Source organism: Platichthys flesus, chromosome 16, assembly GCF_949316205.1.
Source record: "Platichthys flesus chromosome 16, fPlaFle2.1, whole genome shotgun sequence".
NCBI classification, from domain to species: domain Eukaryota; kingdom Metazoa; phylum Chordata; class Actinopteri; order Pleuronectiformes; family Pleuronectidae; genus Platichthys; species Platichthys flesus.
Genome location: NC_084960.1, coordinates 2,692,142 through 2,702,730, shown reverse-complemented (window position 1 = coordinate 2,702,730; position 10,589 = coordinate 2,692,142).

The window sequence follows — 10,589 nt, the reverse complement described above, 5'->3', positions numbered from 1 at the left end:
TTATCTATAAATACGTTTGGCTGCCGAGTTTTGGACGAGCTGGAGTTTCTGTCCACTCCGGTGGATCAGGAGTGAAACTGGTTGTTGACATGGAGCCTCGTTTCAGTTCAAGACACAAACATCTCACCCATCAACACACTTTGTCTTTTAGAATTCGCTGCAGGCTCCTCTCCACTCGAGGCCAAAAGATTCTCGCAGTGCAGCAGTGCATTGTGGGTGTACAGCTCCTCCCTGGCTGGTTCATCCTTCTCCCTCTTTCCTCTAAAAAACTCTGATTTCAGTGCAACGCTGCAGAACTTTTTCCACAGAGGAGTTAAAGCAAGGTCCCCTCGGCCATGAAAGCCGGTTCTTCTTCCCCTCACACACACACCGAGCTGTGAGCTACATGTGTAGCAGCAAGAACGTGGGCGTGCAATTATTAATCTGCCATATTTCATTTGAAGCAGGAATGAAAACTCTGATGGAGAGCGAGGCGGCGGTGGCCGGCAGTTCAGAAATAACCATAACGGCAAAGTCAGAATACAAAACAGGGAAATAAACATTCCTGCTGCTCAGAATTGGCTTTTCGTTGAAACCCGACCTTGACTTCGATGTTGTATATGAATCAGAAATGAAAGCAAGGACAAAATGAGACACAGTTGACAAAATGAGACTTTCTCTGGAGGAGAACTTACACTTCAGTGGTTTTACAAACTCGTCCACACAGTTACTGTCGGTACAACCTGTTGTTCTGATCTGGGATCTGACCGAGGATGCTTGGTTTCATTCTCGGCAAAGAGAAAGAATATTAAACAGGAGACAGAACTTTGCAGAAGTTTTACCCATCGCCTACACGTCATCTGTTCTTTTATTTCATTTTATCAATCAATCAATCAATCAAATTTTATTTGTATAGCCCATATTCACAAATTACAATTCGTCTCATAGGGCTTTAACTTGGTGAGACATCCTCTGTCCTTCACCCTCAGTAAAAATACGTAGAAACCTCAGAGAGAGCCACATGTGAGGGATCCCTCTCCCAGGACGGACAGAAGTGCAACAGATGCCACGTGTAGGAAAACATCATCAATAATCAATAATCAAAGTCTCTAGCAGCATTTGATGAGGGTAGACATCCCAAACTAGAAGATCTTCTAGAAGCTGCAGGTGAAGAGTCTCAGTGACTCTGTGGAGAATCTCACCGAGTACAGAAACTTACATTTGAATAGATTCCCCCGTGAGGACTCATCAGACTGTGACTCTGCTGCAGTGAGAAGCTTCTAAACCTGTTTTATTTATATATGTATGTATATGTAACACTGTGCTAATGAGACGTGAGGAGACGGAGAAAGGCCCAAATTTAGTTATGAGGAGAGGAGAGAGAGAAAGGGACACGTTTGGTTCTCCCTCCTCTCTCTCTCTCTCTCTCTCTCTCTCTCTCTCTCTCTCTCTCTCTCTCTCTCTCTCTCTCTCTCTCTCTCTCTCTCTCTTCACACTTTGCCCACATGCTGATAGCAGTCGAGCCAAATGCTGCGAGTGGGCGTCGAGCAGCCGAGGAAGCTCCAGAGCGACGACAGAGGTACAGTGGACGGGGAAAGGGCGGCGGGCAGGTCGGAATGGGTGGAGTCTAAACGATGGAGCGGCTGGAGCTATAATCTGGGCTTTAAGGCTTCCGATGGTATTAAGCGGAGGACACTTATTAGATTGGGGCCCTTTCTCCTCAGAGGCAGAGACTAATTGGATATCACCAAATCAGAGAGCTTGACATTGTCGTGACGCAGGCCGGGAGGTGGATGACGCTCGAGTGCGATGGAGCCGCTTTACAGGTGGTTGACGGAGGCTGATGGAGCCGAGCCAGTCGAACATGCAGAGGCCTCTGTGCTGGTAGCATGACGTGGTGAGAAACATGCAGCCCAGCGACACGTCAACATCCTGAGGGAGGACCGGGGGGGAACAAGCTCAGGGATGCTTGCATGAACATGAGAAGAACAAATGTAATTAGATGCCTCCATATCAGGCATGTCTCGAGGAAGAGGAGCTGCCAATCAGATCCCTACACGGCTATAAATAACAGAAAGGGTTATAGAACAAGAAAGATGAGAGATTAAAGAAGAGGAAGTTGAGTGGGGGTGAAATAAAGCAGTAGAAGGTTGTTCATAGCAAGCGCTGGGAGGCGTCCCTCAGAGAGAGACACAGCTCAGTCCCGCTGAGGGACACGAGTCTTCTGAGCTGATGGGATGTGATTCTACATTCTGCTCTGTCACTCACACAGCTTCCCTGCATCTCTCTGCAGCCCTGCTTCACTTCACACGTGTTTCTCTCTCTCTCCGCCGGCAGACCTGATTAAAGCTGCACGCATTTCTGGATCAAAATGAAAAGGAACGAGGCGTTAAAAAGAAAAGCTTATTTATGAGTGGGTTTTTTTTATTCGCTGGATAAAACATAAGCTTTGAAAAACACCGATGAGTGTGTCGGGTTCCCTGGGAAATAAATGCAGGGGTGAAATAATTAGTTGTTTTACTGCTGCACTCGTCTTTTAACAGGAACATCTGGAACATCAGGATCATCCCTCTGGATAAATACACATGTGTGACACAGGTACAAACATAAAAACAACACACACATTTCTTCCACATCAGATAATGAACATGATTAATCCATTTCTTCATGGCTGTGTCTTTGACTGCAGCCTGTTAATTCACATTCGGTTCAGTTTTATTTTTCAGTCCCGTGTTTCGCTCCAGGCCGGTTTCTGCCTCGGCTAACGGAACATCCATCTCCAGCACACAGTGTGCTCATTAATACTTAACGCACTCTGCAACAAAGCCATGTTGTGATCATTAAATCCCAGAGTACACGTTATAGATCGTGTATGTTTTAGAGCGGCTGTGAATAATAAAAACTGACGGCACGCTGAGCATCTTTTAAAAACAAACCTTGTGACCCCGAGAAAACAACAACTGGATTCTGGTCCCGGACGTTTTCACTCCAGTTCCACAGAAACCTGGTTTCCTGGATAGGATCAGAAACATTGACCTTGTGGACGGATCAGTGAACAGGCCCGAGGTCGAGTGGCTCAAAGGCCGAGAGGTTCCATGGACCAGAGCCTCTGGTGTAAGGGACATTTCTTATTGGAAAGTGACAGAGTTTATTTAAAAGTACTTTTTTTTATCTTCTGACCCTCATCAGAGTTTTTTTACATCTCCAGAGAGAATTAAAAGTTCAGCTGCAGATTCATGAAGCTACAGAATAGAGACAAAGGAAGACGACAAAGACACAAAAACATAAAATAACTACAATCACAAAAAAACAACACAAGAGATGCAAAACAACGACAAACAAAGCAGTGTGTCTGTCGATGTCTCGCTCATCAGAGACCTCCTGCTCATCAGAGACCTCCTGCTGCTTCTCCACAAGGTGACTCCTCATGAAATCCTGATGATGAAAAATAATCAGTTCCAGATCAGTGTGTAACAAGTGTGCAGTTTGTTCATGTGTGTGTCCACTTGTGTATCCGTGCAGTGTGTTTAATGTGTCACACAGTTTCTTGAGTTTCGTAAGCAGCACGCTGAACAGCCTCATCTTTACCGGAGGTGGAGGTTTCACTTTACTCTGCTGCAACGTGCACACACATCATAGCAGAGGACGACTGTGTGAGGAGAGTGGTCCCTGGGAGGATGAAGGGGGGGGGGGGGGGGGGGGGGGGGAGAGAGAAAGAGGAGGACAGTACAGAGTGAGGAAGAGTTTGCAGAGAAGAATAGAGGAGACGAGGGAACAGTTCTTTCCTCCCCCTCCCGAGTTTCCCCTGTCAGGCCTCATATCTCATTAGCAGTGCTTGGTGGCGTCTCTCCTTCTGAGGAGGAGGACAGAAGCTCCAGAGAGACGGACTCACTGAGAGACGCTCAGTGTGTCCTTAATAACATAAAAGTCCAGAGACGTGGAGAGACTCAGAGGAAGCGTCTCCCTCCAAAGAGCTTTCATGAGGAGACGCTTCCATGGAGCTAATTGTCAGAGCTCAGCATCAATGTGTGTATTCAGAGGGGAGGAGAGGACAGAGGAGGAGGAGACAAAAGGAGAGGAGGAGGAGACAAGAGGAAGAGAGGACAGAGGATTGAGGACAGAGGATAGAGGACAGAGGACAGAGGAGGAGGAGACGAAAGGAGGAGGAGACAAGAGGAGGAGAGGACAGGGGAGGATAAGAGGAGACGAGAAGGAGGAGACAATGAGAAAAATGACAGAGGAAAGGACAGAGGAGGAGGAGACAAGAAGAGGAGAGGATAGAGGATAGAGGACAGAGGAAGAAAAGAGAGGAGACAGGAGGATGAGGAGAGGAAGGGACAGAAGAAGGAGGGGAGAGAAAGACGAGTGGATGGGATAGGAGAGGAAGAAAAGAACAGAATACAAGAGGAGGAAGAGAGGAGAGGAGAGGACAGAGGAGGAAAGAGAGAAGAAGGTGAGAGGACAGAAGAGAAAAAGAGCGGAGGAAAACAGAAAAGGATGAGGAGAGAAGAGGAAGGTAGAGGAGAGAAGAAGATTAAAGGCCCATATAGTTGTTTTCATTGTCTCTTGAACAACATATGAAAATACGAAGGAAACAAAAATAGATTTGTTGAAGTATCATTATTCTACAGTGGGGTCATCCCTCTTTTCCACCAGCAGGGGGCAGATGAGTGTCACTCAGCAGAGTTCAAACCTTCTTGTTCAGTAGCTGAGACCCAGAGGATGAACGATGGTTTCACACTGAAGTCTCTATATCTATATATAGATGGTCTATACATATATTTTTATATATATATATATATATATGGTCTATATATATATATCTCAGCATCAAACACACTTACAAGCGTCAGATAATAAAGTGTGTTTCTTGTGTGTCTTGTGTGTATTGAACTCAGTGGACGTGAGTCTTCTGCAACTTTATTTTCTCAGGTAAAAGTATTTCTTGCCACGCTACTACAACTACTACTGACAATAATAATAATAAACTTTATTGATTCTGCACCTTTCATATAATTCTTGCAGCTCATAAAATCAAAGACATGAGATAAGATGGATCAATAAGAGCAAGTCAGCAATGAACCAAAACTTAAAGCATAAAACTAGTATTAAAATGAGTTTCATATAAAGGCACTGGTGGTTAAAATAAGATCAAATTAATTATAAGTAAGATGGAAATTGGATGGAAGTTTGTCTGATGTGTGGTGGAAGTTTGTTCCAAAACGTTCCCAAACTTTTTGTGCTTGATTTTTTGGGGATATTTAACGAGCTGGCAGGAGGAGACCTGAGGTCGGGACCAAACTTCCATCAATGATCAGAAATGTACGAGGCTGCTTCACCGTTAAGAGACTTAAACACAAGTTAAATCCTTTTAAAAGCCATCCTCAGGGACACAGGACATCAAACTGCAGAGATGTGATGATACAACCGTCCATCGTGTCCCCGGTCATCCAGGGACACGGCTCCTCTGTCGGGGGTTTGGACCTTTTCTCTCTTTTTCTTACCATCCTAAAAATAAAATAACACGGCTGAGAGGACGTGAGTCTGAGAGAAGCTGAAGAGGTCGTCGGGTGCAGCCGCTCGTCCCCGTCGCTCCTGCCTTCGTGTCACCAGTCGGTTCCAGGCACTGGTTCACTGCTCGGCCTGGTGCGCTGGTGGCTGCGTGCATGTGATTACACTGACCGCCACTGACAACCGCAGAGAGAGAGAGAGAGAGAGATAGAGGGATGGAGCGAGAGAGAGGGAGAAAACTGATAAAGAGAAGGAGTCAGACACGAGAGGAGATGGAGGCTGTTATGTTAGAGGAGGAAGAGGAGGAGGAAGAAAGGAGGTGAGGTAACTAGATGAAGGTTAAGGAGGAAAATACCTTTAAATGTAGATTAAAAACAGTGTTTTAATATAAAGTCAAAACAAACCAGACATTTGACCTTTAACCTTTGGCCTTCAACCACTCTTTTTCAAGTCCGGGGTCATTTTCTGGTTCATTTTTGGTCAAAGTTCATGAATTTGAAATTCCCAGTTCGTCCAGGTTGAACTCAACACGTAAAACTTATAGTTCAGATTTATTGAGCCTGTAAATAAATTAACTACTTGTGGCTTTTTCATTGGAATGAACTGAATCTGCCACAAACTTTTATTGTTTTACCGCTTCTGTGACCAAACCTTCGAACAGAGGCTATAAAGATAAGTGAAGTAAATGTATACATATCCACGATATTTATAGATAAAGCCAAATATATACATCCATACAGTCTATCGATGAAGTAAATATAAACATATACATACAGAGTACAGCCATGTGTGGATGTTTACATTCTTCTCTATACTTTTATATACTTTCATAAACTTTGTCTGCTCGTGCAGCGTCAGCTTGAATTCCAGCTGTAAAGTTTAGAAAAAAATCCCTAAAAAGAGCTGATGTGGATTCCAAGGATTTGGATAATTAGCAGGAGTGTGAGGCCAAGAGGAAAAGCTGCAGAGCAACCGAGGAGAGAGCTGCACGGCTCACTTTAACCAAACAAAGGAGGGATGGAGGGATGGAGGGATGGAGAGATGGAGGGATGGAGGGATGGAGAGTGATCGATGATAAGAAACGATGGAGAAGAGGAATGAGGGACTTCATGAGAGGACAGAGATAGAAGGAAAGAAGGTGCAGAACAGATTGTGGCAGCGTGATTGTGGTCGAGCACAACAATCATGTGAGGATGCTGGGGGTAGGGGGGGGGGGGGGGTTGAATTCCTGGTCGGCACATCTCACAGGGAAGAGCTGGATCCGGCTGTTCCTTCATAGTGTTGCACCCGTTGGCCTCTTGTGATCCGTGCCTGCTTGTTTGAGTTTGTGTGTTTGTGAATGTTATCTGATGTTTGAGTCAGTTTGTGTGTCTGTGTGTGTATGTGTTGGAGATTCCTGTCAGGGCTGGGTGTGTGTGTGTGTGTGTGTGTGTGGGTCAGTTTGTTGGAGTTGGCTCCTCAGAGGAGCAGCGAGGCACCAAAGTAAACACAACATGAAACGATCCAGTTGGATGAAGCTCTCGTGAGAAATAGAAGCAGGTCGTACCGAGCGGCAACACGCACACACACACACACACACACAAACACACACACACACACACACACACACACACACACACACACACAGACACACACACACACACACGCAGGGAAGTCTCCTCAATTGAACCCGATCATCAACAAGCTGAAGACATGCTTAAATCATCTAGACTTTAAATTGAACAGCTCACGTCCCTAAAGCCCAGATCCTTCACCGAGCAGGATTAGAACCAAACTCTGAGATTAAACTCAAAATGAAGCGAGACTCAACTTGATAAACGATTTCCTAATTGGGATTAAGTGTGTTTACGTGATCCCTGCGTAATGACAGGTTTGGGCTGCAGGAGGGAGAGGAGTGAGACTCGGCAGCAGCTTCTCTGTGGAGCTCAGTCTTCAGGTGGGAGATCCAGACGAGAGGCTCATGTTCACGCAGTTCAATCTTTAACCTTCACTTCACTGTAGATATGAAGATCTCTCCAATCTCAACCTCATCATCTTTAACGTTACGTGAATAAAGCTTCAACATGTTACCTCAGCCGTGGACATGATTTGTGCCTCAGTCCCGTCCGGAAGATTTGAGCTATCGGAGTTGAATATTTGACCTTTAATTTATTAAACCAAATATTTACATATCTATGGTTTCTTGACATTTTTGTGAGGTGTTGTTTGAAAACTTGCTACACAGAGTTATTAAAGTTGAATAATAATATTTCATGACATATCTGTTTCTATCCTCCAAAGGAACTCATTTATAAAATGGCACTGAAATCAGGAAATTCCAGCTTCCTCTGGTTCCATGTGAGGGTTTTTTTTATATGTGGGGGTGTTGCATGATTAAATCAGAGATTATTATTTCTGATAGAGAACCCCCCCCCCATCCTGGCGCCATGCAGGTCTGCAGTGGAGACGAGGATGATGAGTCACTCGTGCTGGAGGATCCACCTGCAAACACTGAGGAGGATTAACTGATCCAGAACCAGTTCCTGTATCAGCAGAACTCTCGTTCCTTCATTGATCGTCACAGTGGAAGTTCTTCTTCACGATCTGGATCTGTAAAAAGTGTCTGATCGGGGGGGGGGGGGGGGGGGGGGGTGATGTGAGTTCTTCTCCACTCTCTGCTTCACCTTCGTGAAGCAGAGAGTTGTTTAGGTTCAGATTAGATCAGAACGATAAGAGACAGAGAGTTTGAGAGTTTTTTCCATTTCAGGTCCAGGATCAGCTGTTTTCAGTGTTTGGGCCGAACTGAGATAAAGGACTGCTCGTACACTACAGACTGTGGGAGGGGGTGTTGTCAGGAAATGTGAATTCAAATGAGTTTTTTTGGGGGAGAAAATATTTATAACACAAGAGGAAGCTCCGCCCCTCTCCCCACCTCAGGAATGGTCCCTGACAACAAGCTTCATGTTTATCGTTCAGACGGGAAAGTGGAATCAAACTTCATCATCTTACTTCTGCAAAAGAACATGTCTGCAAACTTTTAAACCTGCAGCTTCTCCTGAGGCAGAAACTCCCAGTTACACAGAGGTCACTTCTAAACTGAACAGGCCGACTTTTATATTCTCTAACTCCCCCCCCCCCAATCTCTCAAATAAGTTTGGTTTCCTGGAAGTTTCATGAATTACCTTTTGTTCTCCATATTTCAGACTAGTGCAACCAGATATGGTCGGGGGCGTGGAGGGCGGCGAGGTGAAGTGAGGCTCAGCCCGATAAAACAAGAGGTGGGTGTGTATCCGGGGGTTTTCTGATGATAATGTAAAAAAGAAGCCAGGACACAGAAAACTTCTAATTTCAAAATCCACAGATTTGAATCTCAACATCAGGTGCAACAACAACAAACGGATCTTCAGAACCAACGAGCCAGAATCCATGAATCTACTCATTTAGCGTTCACACGGCAGAATTCACAGCCGCAGGACACCCGAGGCACCAGAGGCTCGGAGCTGGGTCCTGAGTAATGTCTGTCCTTCATCCAGTCTGGCCGGATCCTCCTCCAGCCCACTGGCCGCCCGGAGCCAAGGAATGAGCGTACATGGTCGCACGATGTTTTCACCGGCTCCGTCTGAGTCACTCACTCCTTCACGCGTCCACTGTTTTCAGATAGAATATTACAGTGACTCACCGTTTAGAAAATAAACCGTGAAAACAAATCTGACCTCGTTAAAGCTGAACTTTCCCCTTTTTTTTTGTTGTTGTTGTTGGACTGAGTTTGTCCGCAGAGCCACAGAGCAGCCTGAGGTCCACCTGCTCAGCCACCCGGGGAAACTCAACCCTGCCCAAACCGGTCAGAAATGTGTTTGTGCAGATGTTATTTGGACGGTTAACACATTTGTGGGCGTGGCCCTCGTTATGAAGCTCGTGCTCTTTCCTGCAGCTTTTGTACCTGAGTCTGGATTTATCTTTCTTTTCTTCCCGTCTTCCAGCTCCTTTCTTCCTCCAACGTTCTCTCCATCGCAGCTATCACCAAATCAAACCAGATGTTTCCTGCAGGCCACGACCATGACCCAACCTGTTTCTCATCTGTCTCTCATCTGCCACATGGTTATGAAACAAACATAACATTTCAACTGAGCACAGGAAGTTAATTGCACGAGAAAGAGTGAGAATAAGAACTGGAGGTGCAGCAGGAATACAACTTTACAGAGCGAGAGAGAGAGAGAGAGAGAGAGGATATAAATAAAAAACAGAGAGAATAAGAGCACTGGGAGCAGAGGGATTAAAAACATTATGCATTTGACTGTAGTTTTCCATTCAATCACCGTCTCCACCTCCTCTCATCCACCGCTCATGTCTGCGTCTAAGTTTAGGAACAACTTCTTCAACGTCCACTCGTAAATCAAATCTGGAAGAAGCCGACCCCCCTCTCCTCCATCTTTGCTCTCCTCCTTTGTGTTGGTGCATGTCTGTGGATGTGTGCAAACAGCCCTAATGGAACCACATCACTGAGAATGTATGCAGCCCCGTGTGCCAAAAGCATCCTGCAACAACATGTGCTTTCTCCTCCGCCTCCGTCAGACTCCATCTCTCTCCCCCCCGGCCTCCCTCCTATCATGTCCACGGGGTTTATCTCCATCTCTATGTCTGTCTTGATGTTTATCTTTCTGTCTGAGTCCCGCTGGCTGCTGCCATATACACCGTGCTGCTATTCAGGTTCTGTTTACTGTTGGTGAAAGTCTATTCGCAGATCGCTCGGCCGAGCCAGACATGATGTGGCGTTATGTAACGCTCAGATCTACGACACCAGATGGTTGTTTGCTCCGTCTCACGGCTGCATGTTCTGTAATGTGTCTGGTGAAGTGAGGCGTGTGTGAGAGTGAGTGATTAACCTCAGGCATGCTCACGTCTTCAGATTCAAGTTGGTGCAGCTTAATAATGCAAATTCCCCTCATGCATCAGAACTGTGAGTTAACAGAACTTTGAATAATGATGTTTTTCACTGGTCGACTTTTAACATCTGCTTTAAGGATGAATGAAAGAGGAAAAACACTCTGCTGGCCAATTGGCTAGTTTTTATTATAACGCATAATGTGAGTAAGCGTGACTGAATGTACAGAAAGTAAAAC